We start from the raw sequence: 15,073 nt of genomic DNA on the forward strand, positions 1-15,073 counted from the left end.
CTTATTATGATTATCCACTAAAAGTTTTAACGTGGTGTCATTCTGGTCTAAAAGCCCAATATTTTGAATAGGAATGAATTCTGCGCATGTGCGTGAACTCGACTCCTAAAATTTCTCTTGAATATAGAAATATTTTGACATAAAATTTTATTTTAGTAGTATAAGATTTGGAAAAGTTCGTATTAAGTGTGGGAATAAAGGATAAAAATATCTAAAATAAAACTTAAAAAAAAGAAAAGAAAAATATATTGAAAAAGTTCTCAGTTTCGAGACTCGAACTGAAGACCAGAAAAACTAGATTACTCGTGCTGCCGATCTGGCCACGAAGCTTCGTACCCGCGGTGCGTCTGAATGGTCTAAGACTCTCATTATGATTATAAAATAAAAGTTTTAACGTGGTGTCATTCTGGTCTAAAAGCACAATGTTTTGAATAGGAATGAATTCTGCGCATGTGCCTGAACTCGACTCTTAAAATTTCTCTTGAATATAGAAATATTTTGACATAAAATTTTATTTTAGTAGTATAAGATTTGGAAAAGTTCGTAGTAAGTGTGGGAATAAAGGATAAAAATATCTAAAAAAAATGTAAAAAAAATAAAAGAAAAATATAATTTAAAAGTTCTCAGTTTCGAGACTCGAACTGAAGACCAGCAAAACTAGATGGCTCGTGCTGCCGATCGGGCAACGAAGCTTCGTACCCGCAGCGCGTCTGAATGGTCTAAGACTCTCATTATGATTATCCGCTAAAAGTGTTAACGTGGTGTCATTCTGGTCTAAAAGCACAATGTTTTGAATAGGAATTAATTCTGCGCATGTGCATGAACTCGACTCCTAAAATTTCTCTTGAATATAGAAATATTTTGACATAAAATTTTATTTTAGTAGTATAAGATTTGGAAAAGTTCGTAATAAGTGTGGGAATAAATTATAAAAATATCTAAAAAAAATGTAAAAAAAAGAAAACAAGAATATATTTAAAAATTTCTCAGTTTCGAGACTCGAACTGAAGACCAGCAAAACTAGATGGCTCCTGCTGCCGATCTGGCAACGAAGCTTCGTACCCGCAGCGCGTCTGAATGGTCTCAGACTCTCATTATGATTATCCACTAAAAGTTTTAACGTGGTGTCATTCTGGTCTAAAAGCACAATGTTTTGAATAGAAATGAATTATGCGCATGTGCGTGAACTCGACTCCTAAAATTTCTCTTGAATATAGAAATATTTTGACATAAAATTTTATTTTAGTAGTATAAGATTTGGAAAAGTTCGTAGTAAGTGTGGGAATAAAGGATAAAAATATCTAAAATAAAACTTTAACAAAAGAAAAGAAAAATATATTGAAAAAGTTCTCAGTTTCGAGACTCGAACTGAAGACCAGCAAAACTAGATGGCTCGTGCTGCCGATCAGGCAACGAAGCTTCGTACCCGCAGCGATTCTGTATGGTATAAGACTCTCATTATGATTATCCACTAAAAGTTTTAACGTGGTGTCATTCTGGTCTAAAAGCACAATGTTTTGAATAGGAATGAATTCTGCGCATGTGCGTGAACTCGACTCCTAAAATTTCTCTTGAATATAGAAATATTTTGACATAAAATTTTATTTTAGTAGTATAAGATTTGGAAAAGTTCGTAGTAAGTGTGGGAATAAAGTATAAAAATATCTTAAAAAAATGTAAAAAAAAGAACAGAAAAATATATTTAAAAAGTTCTCAGTTTCGAGACTCGAACTGAAGACCAGCAAAACTAGATGGCTCGTGCTGCCGATCTGGCCACGAAGCTTCGTACCCGCAGCGCGTCTGAATGTTCTAAGACTCTGATTATGATTATCCACCAAAAGTGTTAGTCACCGTGGTGTCATTTTGGTCTAAAAGCACAATGTTTTGAATAGGAATTAATTCTGCGCATGTGCGTGAACTCGACTCCTAAAATTTCTCTTGAATACAGAAATATTTTGACATAAAATTTTATTTTAGTAGTATAAGATTTGGAAAAGTTCGTAATAAGTGTGGGAATAAATTATAAAAATATCTAAAAAAAATGTAAAAAAAAGAAAACAAGAATATATTTAAAAATTTCTCAGTTTCGAGACTCGAACTGAAGACCAGCAAAACTAGATGGCTCCTGCTGCCGATCTGGCAACGAAGCTTCGTACCCGCAGCGCGTCTGAATGGTCTCAGACTCTCATTATGATTATCCACTAAAAGTTTTAACGTGGTGTCATTCTGGTCTAAAAGCACAATGTTTTGAATAGAAATGAATTATGCGCATGTGCGTGAACTCGACTCCTAAAATTTCTCTTGAATATAGAAATATTTTGACATAAAATTTTATTTTAGTAGTATAAGATTTGGAAAAGTTCGTAGTAAGTGTGGGAATAAAGGATAAAAATATCTAAAATAAAACTTTAACAAAAGAAAAGAAAAATATATTGAAAAAGTTCTCAGTTTCGAGACTCGAACTGAAGACCAGCAAAACTAGATGGCTCGTGCTGCCGATCAGGCAACGAAGCTTCGTACCCGCAGCGATTCTGTATGGTATAAGACTCTCATTATGATTATCCACTAAAAGTTTTAACGTGGTGTCATTCTGGTCTAAAAGCACAATGTTTTGAATAGGAATGAATTCTGCGCATGTGCGTGAACTCGACTCCTAAAATTTCTCTTGAATATAGAAATATTTTGACATAAAATTTTATTTTAGTAGTATAAGATTTGGAAAAGTTCGTAGTAAGTGTGGGAATAAAGTATAAAAATATCTTAAAAAAATGTAAAAAAAAGAACAGAAAAATATATTTAAAAAGTTCTCAGTTTCGAGACTCGAACTGAAGACCAGCAAAACTAGATGGCTCGTGCTGCCGATCTGGCCATGAAGCTTCGTACCCGCAGCGCGTCTGAATGTTCTAAGACTCTGATTATGATTATCCACCAAAAGTGTTAGTCACCGTGGTGTCATTTTGGTCTAAAAGCACAATGTTTTGAATAGAAATGAATTCTGCGCATGTGCGTGAACTCGACTCCTAAAATTTCTCTTGAATATAGAAATATTTTGACATAAAATTTTATTTTAGTAGTATAAGATTTGGAAAAGTTCGTAGTAAGTGTGGGAATAAAGGATAAAAATATCTAAAAAAATGTAAAAAAAAGAAAAGAAAAATATATTTAAAAAGTTCTCAGTTTCGAGACTCGAACTGAAGACCAGCAAAACTAGATGGCTCGTGCTGCCGATCTGGGCACGAAGCTTCGTACCCGCAGCGCGTCTGCATGGTCTAAGACTCTCATTATGATTATCCACTAAAAGTTTTAACGTGGTGTCATTCTGGTCTAAAAGCACAATGTTTTGAATAGGAATGAATTCTGCGCATGTGCCTGAACTCGACTCTTAAAATTTCTCTTGAATATAGAAATATTTTGACATAAAATTTTATTTTAGTAGTATAAGATTTGGAAAAGTTCGTAGTAAGTGTGGGAATAAAGTATAAAAATATCTAAAAAAAATGTAAAAAAAAGAAAAGAAAAATATATTTAAAAAGTTCTCAGTTTCGAGACTCAAACTGAAGACCAGAAAAACTAGATGGCTCGTGCTGCCGATCTGGCCACGAAGCGTCGTACCCGCAGTGCGTCTGAATGGTCTAAGACTCTCATTATGATTATCCACTAAAAGTGTTAACGTGGTGTCATTCTGGTCTAAAAGCACAATGTTTTGAATAGGAATGAATTCTGCGCATGTGCCTGAACTCGACTCTTAAAATTTCTCTTGAATATAGAAATATTTTGACATAAAATTTTATTTTAGTAGTATAAGATTTGGAAAGGTTCGTAGTAAGTGTGGGAATAAAGTATAAAAATATCTAAAAAAAATGTAAAAAAAAGAAAAGAAAAATATATTTAAAAAGTTCTCAGTTTCGAGACTCAAACTGAAGACCAGAAAAACTAGATGGCTCGTGCTGCCGATCTGGCCACGAAGCGTCGTACCCGCAGTGCGTCTGAATGGTCTAAGACTCTCATTATGATTATCCACTAAAAGTGTTAACGTGGTGTCATTCTGGTCTAAAAGTACAATGTTTTGAATAGGAATGAATTCTGCGCATGTGCCTGAACTCGACTCTTAAAATTTCTCTTGAATATAGAAATATTTTGACATAAAATTTTATTTTAGTAGTATAAGATTTGGAAAAGTTCGTAGTAAGTGTGGGAATAAAGGATAAAAATATCTAAAAAAAATGTAAAAAAAAGAAAAGAAAAATATATTTTAAAAGTTCTCAGTTTCGAGACTCGAACTGAAGACCAGCAAAACTAGATGGCTCGTGCTGCCGATCGGGCCACGAAGCTTCGTACCCGCAGCGCGTCTGAATGGTCTAAGACTCTCATTATGATTATCCACTAAAAGTGTTAACGTGGTGTCATTCTGGTCTAAAAGCACAATGTTTTGAATAGGAATTAATTCTGCGCATGTGCGTGAACTCGACTCCTAAAATTTCTCTTGAATATAGAAATATTTTGACATAAAATTTTATTTTAGTAGTATAAGATTTGGAAAAGTTCGTAATAAGTGTGGGAATAAATTATAAAAATATCTAAAAAAAATGTAAAAAAAAGAAAACAAGAATATATTTAAAAATTTCTCAGTTTCGAGACTCGAACTGAAGACCAGCAAAACTAGATGGCTCCTGCTGCCGATCTGGCAACGAAGCTTCGTACCCGCAGCGCGTCTGAATGGTCTCAGACTCTCATTATGATTATCCACTAAAAGTTTTAACGTGGTGTCATTCTGGTCTAAAAGCACAATGTTTTGAATACGACTGAATTCTGCGCATGTGCATGAACTCGACTCCTAAGATTTCTGTTGAATATAGAAATATTTTGACATAAAATTTTATTTTACTAGTATAAGATTTGGAAAAGTTCGTAGTAAGTGTGGGCATAAAGGATAAAAATATCTAAGAAAAATGTAAAAAAAAGAAAAGAAAAATATATTGAAAAAGTTCTCAGTTTCGAGACTCGAACTGAAGACCAGCAAAACTAGATGGCTCGTGCTGCCGATCTGGCCACGAAGCTTCGTACCCGCAGCGCGTCTGAATGTTCTAAGACTCTGATTATGATTATCCACCAAAAGTGTTAGTCACCGTGGTGTCATTTTGGTCTAAAAGCACAATGTTTTGAATAGAAATGAATTCTGCGCATGTGCGTGAACTCGACTCCTAAAATTTCTCTTGAATATAGAAATATTTTGACATAAAATTTTATTTTAGTAGTATAAGATTTGGAAAAGTTCGTAGTAAGTGTGGGAATAAAGGATAAAAATATCTAAAAAAATGTAAAAAAAAGAAAAGAAAAATATATTGAAAAAGTTCTCAGTTTCGAGACTCGAACTGAAGACCAGCAAAACTAGATGGCTCGTGCTGCCGATCTGGCCACGAAGCTTCGTACCCGCTGTGCGTCTGAATGGACTAAGACTCTCATTATGATTATTCACTAAAAGTTTTAACGTGGTGTCATTCTGGTCTAAAAGCACAATGTTTTGAATAGGAATGATTCTGCGCATGTGCGTGAACTCGACTCCTAACATTTCTCTTGAATATAGAAATATTTTGACATAACATTTTATTTTAGTAGTATAAGATTTGGAAAAGTTCGTAGTAAGTGTGGGAATAAAGGATAAAAATATCAAAAAAAATGTAAAAAAAAAGAAAAGAAAAATATATTTAAAAAGTTCTCAGTTTCGAGACTCGAACTGAAGACCAGCAAAACTAGATGGCTCGTGCTGCCGATCTGGGCACGAAGCTTCGTACCCGCAGCGCGTCTGCATGGTCTAAGACTCTCATTATGATTATCCACTAAAAGTTTTAACGTGGTGACATTCTGGTCTAAAAGCACGATGTTTTGAATAGGAATGAATTCTGCGCATGTGCGTGAACTCGACTCCTAAAATTTCTCTTGAATATAGAAATATTTTGACATAAAATTTTATTTTAGTAGTATAAGATTTGGAAAAGTTCGTAGTAAGTGTGGGAATAAAGGATAAAAATATTTTTAAAAAATGTAAAAAAAAGAAAAGAAAAATATATTTAAAAAGTTCTCAGTTTCGAGACTCGAACTGAAGACCAGAAAAACTAGAGGGCTCGTGCTGCCGATCTGGCCACGAAGCTTCGTACCCGCGGTGCGTCTGAATGGTCTAAGACTCTCATTATGATTATCCACTAAAAGTGTTAACGTGGTGTCATTCTGGTCTAAAAGCACAATGTTTTGAATAGGAATGAATTCTGCGCATGTGCGTGAACTCGACTCCTAAAATTTCTCTTGAATATAGTAATATTTTGACATAAAATTTTATTTTAGTAGTATAAGATTTGGAAAAGTTCGTAGTAAGTGTGGGAATAAAGGATAAAAATATCTAAAAAAATGTAAAAAAAAAAAGAAAAGAAAAATATATTGAAAAAGTTCTCAGTTTCGAGACTCGAACTGAAGACCAGAAAAACTAGATGGCTCGTGCTGCCGATCTGGCCACGAAGCTTCATACCCGCATCGCGTCTGAATGTTCTAAGACTCTCATTATGATTATCCACTGAAAGTTTTAACGTGGTGTCATTCTGGTCTAAAAGCACAATGTTTTGAATAGGACTGAATTCTGCGCATGTGCATGAACTCGACTCCTAAAATTTCTCTTGAATATAGAAATATTTTGACATAAAATTTTATTTTAGTAGTATAATATTTGGAAAAGTTCGTAGTAAGTGTGGGAATAAAGGATAAAAATATCTAAAAAAATGTAAAAAAAAAGAAAAGAAAAATATATTGAAAAAGTTCTCAGTTTCGAGACTCGAACTGAAGACCAGAAAAACTAGATGACTCGTGCTGCCGATCTGGCCGCGAAGCTTCGTACCCGCAGCGCGTCTGAATGTTCTAAGACTCTCATTATGATTATCCACTGAAAGTTTTAACGTGGTGTCATTCTGGTCTAAAAGCACAATGTTTTGAATAGGACTGAATTCTGCGCATGTGCATGAACTCGACTCCTAAAATTTCTCTTGAATATAGAAATATTTTGACATAAAATTTTATTTTAGTAGTATAAGATTTGGAAAAGTTCGTAGTAAGTGTGGGAATAAAGGATAAAAATATCTTTAAAAAATGTAAAAAAAAAGAAAAGAAAAATATATTTAAAAAGTTCTCAGTTTCGAGACTCAAACTGAAGACCAGCAAAACTAGATGACTCGTGCTGCCGATCTGGCCACGAAGCTTCGTAACTGCAGCCCGTCTGAATGATCTAAGACTCTCATTATAATTATCAACTAAAAGTTTTAACGTGGTGTCATTCTTGTCCAAAAGCACAATGTTTTGAATAGGAATGAATTCTGCGCATGTGCGTGAACTCGACTCCTAAAATTTCTGTTGAATATAGAAATATTTTGGCAATAAATTATATTTTAGTAGTATAAGATTTGGAAAAGTTCGTAGTAAGTGTGGGAATAAAGGATAAAAATATCTAAATAAATTTTAAAAAAAGAAAAGAAAAATATATTTAAAACTTTCTCATTTTCGATACTCGAACTGAAGACTAGCAAAAATAGGTGGCTCTTGCTGCCGTTCTGGCCATGACGCTTCGTACCCGGAAATCGTCTGAATGGTCTAAGACTCTCATTATGATTACCCACTAAAAGTTTTAACATGGTGTCATTCTGGTCTAAAAGCACAATCTTTTGAATAGGAATGAATTCTGCGCATGTGCGTGAACTCGACTCCTAAAATTTCTCTTGAATATAGAAATATTTTGACATAACATTTTATTTTAGTAGTATAAGATTTGGAAAAGTTCGTAGTAAGTGTGGGAATAAAGGATAAAAATATCAAAAAAAATGTAAAAAAAAAAAAAAAAGAAAAGAAAAATATATTTAAAAAGTTCTCAGTTTCGAGACTCGAACTGAAGACCAGAAAAACTAGATGGCTCGTGCTGCCGATCTGGCCACGAAGCTTCGTACCCGCGGTGCGTCTGAATGGTCTAAGACTCTCATTATGATTATCCACTAAAAGTGTTAACGTGGTGTCATTCTGGTGTAAAAGCACAATGTTTTGAATAGGAATGAATTCTGCGCATGTGCGTGAACTCGACTCCTAAAATTTCTCTTGAATATAGAAATATTTTGACATAAAATTTTATTTTAGTAGTATAAGATTTGGAAAAGTTCGTAGTAAGTGTGGGAATAAAGGATAAAAATATCTAAAAAAATGTAAAAAAAAAGAAAAGAAAAATATATTGAAAAAGTTCTCAGTTTCGAGACTCGAACTGAAGACCAGAAAAACTAGATGGCTCGTGCTGCCGATCTGGCCACGAAGCTTCGTACCCGCAGCGCGTCTGAATGTTCTAAGACTCTCATTATGATTATCCACTGAAAGTTTTAACGTGGTGTCATTCTGGTCTAAAAGCACAATGTTTTGAATAGGACTGAATTCTGCGCATGTGCATGAACTCGACTCCTAAAATTTCTCTTGAATATAGAAATATTTTGACATAAAATTTTATTTTAGTAGTATAAGATTTGGAAAAGTTCGTAGTAAGTGTGGGAATAAAGGATAAAAATATCTTTAAAAAATGTAAAAAAAAGAAAAGAAAAATATATTTAAAAAGTTCTCAGTTTCGAGACTCAAACTGAAGACCAGCAAAACTAGACGGCTCGTGCTGCCGATCTGGCCACGAAGCTTCGTACCCGCAGCGCGTCTGAATGGTATAAGACTCTCATTATGATTATCCACTGAAAGTTTTAACGTGGTGTCATTCTGGTCTAAAAGCACAATGTTTTGAATAGGAATGAATTCTGCGCATGTGCATGAACTCGACTCCTAAAATTTCTCTTGAATATAGAAATATTTTGACATAAAATTTTATTTTAGTAGTATAAGATTTGGAAAAGTTCGTAGTAAGTGTGGGAATAAAGGATAAAAATATCTAAAAAAATGTAAAAAAAAAAAAGAAAAGAAAAATATATTGAAAAAGTTCTCAGTTTCGAGACTCGAACTGAAGACCAGCAAAACTAGATGGCTCGTGCTGCCGATCTGGCCACGAAGCTTCGTACCTGCAGCGCGTCTGAATGTTCTAAGACTCTCATTATGATTATCCACTGAAAGTTTTAACGTGGTGTCATTCTGGTCTAAAAGCACAATGTTTTGAATAGGAATGAATTCTGCGCATGTGCATGAACTCGACTCCTAAAATTTCTCTTGAATATAGAAATATTTTGACATAAAATTTTATTTTAGTAGTATAAGATTTGGAAAAGTTCGTAGTAAGTGTGGGAATAAAGGATAAAAATATCTAAGAAAAATGTAAAAAAAAAGAAAAGAAAAATATATTTAAAAAGTTCTCAGTTTCGAGACTCGAACTGAAGACCAGCAAAACTAGATGGCTCGTGCTGCCGATCTGGCCACGAAGCTTCGTACCTGCAGCGCGTCTGAATGTTCTAAGACTCTCATTATGATTATCCACTGAAAGTTTTAACGTGGTGTCATTCTGGTCTAAAAGCACAATGTTTTGAATAGGACTGAATTCTGCGCATGTGCATGAACTCGACTCCTAAAATTTCTCTTGAATATAGAAATATTTTGACATAAAATTTTATTTTACTAGTATAAGATTTGGAAAAGTTCGTAGTAAGTGTGGGAATAAAGGATAAAAATATCTAAAAAAAATGTAAAAAAAAGAAAAGAAAAATATATTGAAAAAGTTCTCAGTTTCGAGACTCGAACTGAAGACCAGCAAAACTAGATGGCTAGTTCTGCCAATCTGGCCACGAAGCTTCGTACCTGCAGCGCGTCTGAATGGCCTAAGACTCTCATTATGATTATCAACTAAAAGTTTTAACGTGGTGTCATTCTGGTCTAAAAGAACAATGTTTTGAATAGGAATGTATTCTGCGCATGTGCGTGATCTCGACTCCTAAAATTTCTCTTGAATATAGAAATATTTTGACACAAAATTTTATTTTAGTATTATAAGATTTGGAAAAGTTCGTAGTAAGTGTGGGAATAAAGGATAAAAATATCTAAAAAAAATGTAAAAAAAAGAAAAGAAAAATATATTTAAAAAGTTCTCAGTTTCGAGACTCGAACTGAAGACCAGCAAAAGAAGATGGCTCGTGCTGCCGATCTGGCCACGAAGCTTCGTACCTGCAGCGCGTCTGAATGGTCTAAGACTCTCATTATGATTATCAACTAAAAGTTTTAACGTGATGTCATTCTGGTCTAAAAGCACAATGTTTTGAATAGGAATGAATTCTGCGCATGTGCGTGAACTCGAGTCCTAAAATTTCTCTTGAATATAGAAATATTTTGACATAAAATTTTATTTTAGTAGTATAAGATTTTGAACAGTTCGTAGTAAGTGTGGGAATAAAGGATAAAAATATCAAAAAAAATGTAAAAAAAAAAAGAAAAGAAAAATATATTTAAAAAGTTCTCAGTTTCGAGACTCGAACTGAAGACCAGCAAAACTAGATGGCTCGTGCTGCCGATCTGGGCACGAAGCTTCGTACCCGCAGCGCGTCTGCATGGTCTAAGACTCTCATTATGATTATCCACTAAAAGTTTAACGTGGTGTCATTCTGGTCTAAAAGCACAATGTTTTGAATAGGAATGAATTCTGCGCATGTGCGTGAACTCGACTCCTAAAATTTCTCTTGAATATAGAAATATTTTGACATAAAATTTTATTTTAGTAGTATAAGATTTGGAAAAGTTCGTAGTAAGTGTGGGAATAAAGGATAAAAATATTTTAAAAAAATGTAAAAAAAAGAAAAGAAAAATATATTTAAAAAGTTCTCAGTTTCGAGACTCGAACTGAAGACCAGAAAAACTAGATGGCTCGTGCTGCCGATCTGGCCACGAAGCTTCGTACCCGCGGTGCGTCTGAATGGTCTAAGACTCTCATTATGATTATCCACTAAAAGTGTTAACGTGGTGTCATTCTGGTCTAAAAGCACAATGTTTTGAATAGGAATGAATTCTGCGCATGTGAATGAACTCGACTCTTAAAATTTCTCTTGAATATAGAAATATTTTGACATAAAATTTTATTTTAGTAGTATAAGATTTGGAAAAGTTCGTAGTAAGTGTGGGAATAAAGTATAAAAATATCTAAAAAAATGTAAAAAAAAAAGAAAAGAAAAATATATTTAAAAAGTTCTCAGTTTCGAGACTCAAACTGAAGACCAGAAAAACTAGATGGCTCATGCTGCCGATCTGGCCACAAAGCGTCGTACCCGCAGTGCGTCTGAATGGTCTAAGACTCTCATTATGATTATCCACTAAAAGTGTTAACGTGGTGTCATTCTGGTCTAAAAGCACAATGTTTTGAATAGGAATGAATTCTGCGCATGTGCCTGAACTCGACTCTTAAAATTTCTCTTGAATATAGAAATATTTTGACATAAAATTTTATTTTAGTAGTATAAGATTTGGAAAAGTTCGTAGTAAGTGTGGGAATAAAGTATAAAAATATCTAAAAAAAATGTAAAAAAAAGAAAAGAAAAATATATTTAAAAAGTTCTCAGTTTCGAGACTCAAACTGAAGACCAGAAAAACTAGATGGCTCGTGCTGCCGATCTGGCCACGAAGCGTCGTACCCGCAGTGCGTCTGAATGGTCTAAGACTCTCATTATGATTATCCACTAAAAGTGTTAACGTGGTGTCATTCTGGTCTAAAAGCACAATGTTTTGAATAGGAATGAATTCTGCGCATGTGCCTGAACTCGACTCTTAAAATTTCTCTTGAATATAGAAATATTTTGACATAAAATTTTATTTTAGTAGTATAAGATTTGGAAAGGTTCGTAGTAAGTGTGGGAATAAAGTATAAAAATATCTAAAAAAAATGTAAAAAAAAGAAAAGAAAAATATATTTAAAAAGTTCTCAGTTTCGAGACTCAAACTGAAGACCAGAAAAACTAGATGGCTCGTGCTGCCGATCTGGCCACGAAGCGTCGTACCCGCAGTGCGTCTGAATGGTCTAAGACTCTCATTATGATTATCCACTAAAAGTGTTAACGTGGTGTCATTCTGGTCTAAAAGTACAATGTTTTGAATAGGAATGAATTCTGCGCATGTGCCTGAACTCGACTCTTAAAATTTCTCTTGAATATAGAAATATTTTGACATAAAATTTTATTTTAGTAGTATAAGATTTGGAAAAGTTCGTAGTAAGTGTGGGAATAAAGGATAAAAATATCTAAAAAAAATGTAAAAAAAAGAAAAGAAAAATATATTTTAAAAGTTCTCAGTTTCGAGACTCGAACTGAAGACCAGCAAAACTAGATGGCTCGTGCTGCCGATCGGGCCACGAAGCTTCGTACCCGCAGCGCGTCTGAATGGTCTAAGACTCTCATTATGATTATCCACTAAAAGTGTTAACGTGGTGTCATTCTGGTCTAAAAGCACAATGTTTTGAATAGGAATTAATTCTGCGCATGTGCGTGAACTCGACTCCTAAAATTTCTCTTGAATATAGAAATATTTTGACATAAAATTTTATTTTAGTAGTATATGATTTGGAAAAGTTCGTAATAAGTGTGGGAATAAATTATAAAAATATCTAAAAAAAATGTAAAAAAAAAGAAAACAAGAATATATTTAAAAATTTCTCAGTTTCGAGACTCGAACTGAAGACCAGCAAAACTAGATGGCTCCTGCTGCCGATCTGGCAACGAAGCTTCGTACCCGCAGCGCGTCTGAATGGTCTCAGACTCTCATTATGATTATCCACTAAAAGTTTTAACGTGGTGTCATTCTGGTCTAAAAGCACAATGTTTTGAATACGACTGAATTCTGCGCATGTGCATGAACTCGACTCCTAAGATTTCTGTTGAATATAGAAATATTTTGACATAAAATTTTATTTTACTAGTATAAGATTTGGAAAAGTTCGTAGTAAGTGTGGGCATAAAGGATAAAAATATCTAAGAAAAATGTAAAAAAAAGAAAAGAAAAATATATTGAAAAAGTTCTCAGTTTCGAGACTCGAACTGAAGACCAGCAAAACTAGATGGCTCGTGCTGCCGATCTGGCAACGAAGCTTCGTACCCGCAGCGCGTCTGAATGTTCTAAGACTCTGATTATGATTATCCACCAAAAGTGTTAGTCACCGTGGTGTCATTTTGGTCTAAAAGCACAATGTTTTGAATAGAAATGAATTCTGCGCATGTGCGTGAACTCGACTCCTAAAATTTCTCTTGAATATAGAAATATTTTGACATAAAATTTTATTTTAGTAGTATAAGATTTGGAAAAGTTCGTAGTAAGTGTGGGAATAAAGGATAAAAATATCTAAAAAAATGTAAAAAAAAGAAAAGAAAAATATATTGAAAAAGTTCTCAGTTTCGAGACTCGAACTGAAGACCAGCAAAACTAGATGGCTCGTGCTGCCGATCTGGCCACGAAGCTTCGTACCCGCTGTGCGTCTGAATGGACTAAGACTCTCATTATGATTATTCACTAAAAGTTTTAACGTGGTGTCATTCTGGTCTAAAAGCACAATGTTTTGAATAGGAATGATTCTGCGCATGTGCGTGAACTCGACTCCTAACATTTCTCTTGAATATAGAAATATTTTGACATAACATTTTATTTTAGTAGTATAAGATTTGGAAAAGTTCGTAGTAAGTGTGGGAATAAAGGATAAAAATATAAAAAAAAATGTAAAAAAAAAGAAAAGAAAAATATATTTAAAAAGTTCTCAGTTTCGAGACTCGAACTGAAGACCAGCAAAACTAGATGGCTCGTGCTGCCGATCTGGGCACGAAGCTTCGTACCCGCAGCGCGTCTGCATGGTCTAAGACTCTCATTATGATTATCCACTAAAAGTGTTAACGTGGTGTCATTCTGGTCTAAAAGCACAATGTTTTGAATAGGAATGAATTCTGCGCATGTGCCTGAACTCGACTCTTAAAATTTCTCTTGAATATAGAAATATTTTGACATAAAATTTTATTTTAGTAGTATAAGATTTGGAAAGGTTCGTAGTAAGTGTGGGAATAAAGTATAAAAATATCTAAAAAAAATGTAAAAAAAAGAAAAGAAAAATATATTTAAAAAGTTCTCAGTTTCGAGACTCAAACTGAAGACCAGAAAAACTAGATGGCTCGTGCTGCCGATCTGGCCACGAAGCGTCGTACCCGCAGTGCGTCTGAATGGTCTAAGACTCTCATTATGATTATCCACTAAAAGTGTTAACGTGGTGTCATTCTGGTCTAAAAGTACAATGTTTTGAATAGGAATGAATTCTGCGCATGTGCCTGAACTCGACTCTTAAAATTTCTCTTGAATATAGAAATATTTTGACATAAAATTTTATTTTAGTAGTATAAGATTTGGAAAAGTTCGTAGTAAGTGTGGGAATAAAGGATAAAAATATCTAAAAAAAATGTAAAAAAAAGAAAAGAAAAATATATTTTAAAAGTTCTCAGTTTCGAGACTCGAACTGAAGACCAGCAAAACTAGATGGCTCGTGCTGCCGATCGGGCCACGAAGCTTCGTACCCGCAGCGCGTCTGAATGGTCTAAGACTCTCATTATGATTATCCACTAAAAGTGTTAACGTGGTGTCATTCTGGTCTAAAAGCACAATGTTTTGAATAGGAATTAATTCTGCGCATGTGCGTGAACTCGACTCCTAAAATTTCTCTTGAATATAGAAATATTTTGACATAAAATTTTATTTTAGTAGTATAAGATTTGGAAAAGTTCGTAATAAGTGTGGGAATAAATTATAAAAATATCTAAAAAAAATGTTAAAAAAAAGAAAACAAGAATATATTTAAAAATTTCTCAGTTTCGAGACTCGAACTGAAGACCAGCAAAACTAGATGGCTCCTGCTGCCGATCTGGCAACGAAGCTTCGTACCCGCAGCGCGTCTGAATGGTCTCAGACTCTCATTATGATTATCCACTAAAAGTTTTAACGTGGTGTCATTCTGGTCTAAAAGCACAATGTTTTGAATACGACTGAATTCTGCGCATGTGCATGAACTCGACTCCTAAGATTTCTGTTGAATATAGAAATATTTTGACATAAAATTTTATTTTACTAG

Source organism: Argiope bruennichi, chromosome X2 (assembly GCF_947563725.1).
Source record: "Argiope bruennichi chromosome X2, qqArgBrue1.1, whole genome shotgun sequence".
In the NCBI taxonomy this organism is placed as follows: Eukaryota; Metazoa; Arthropoda; class Arachnida; order Araneae; family Araneidae; genus Argiope; species Argiope bruennichi.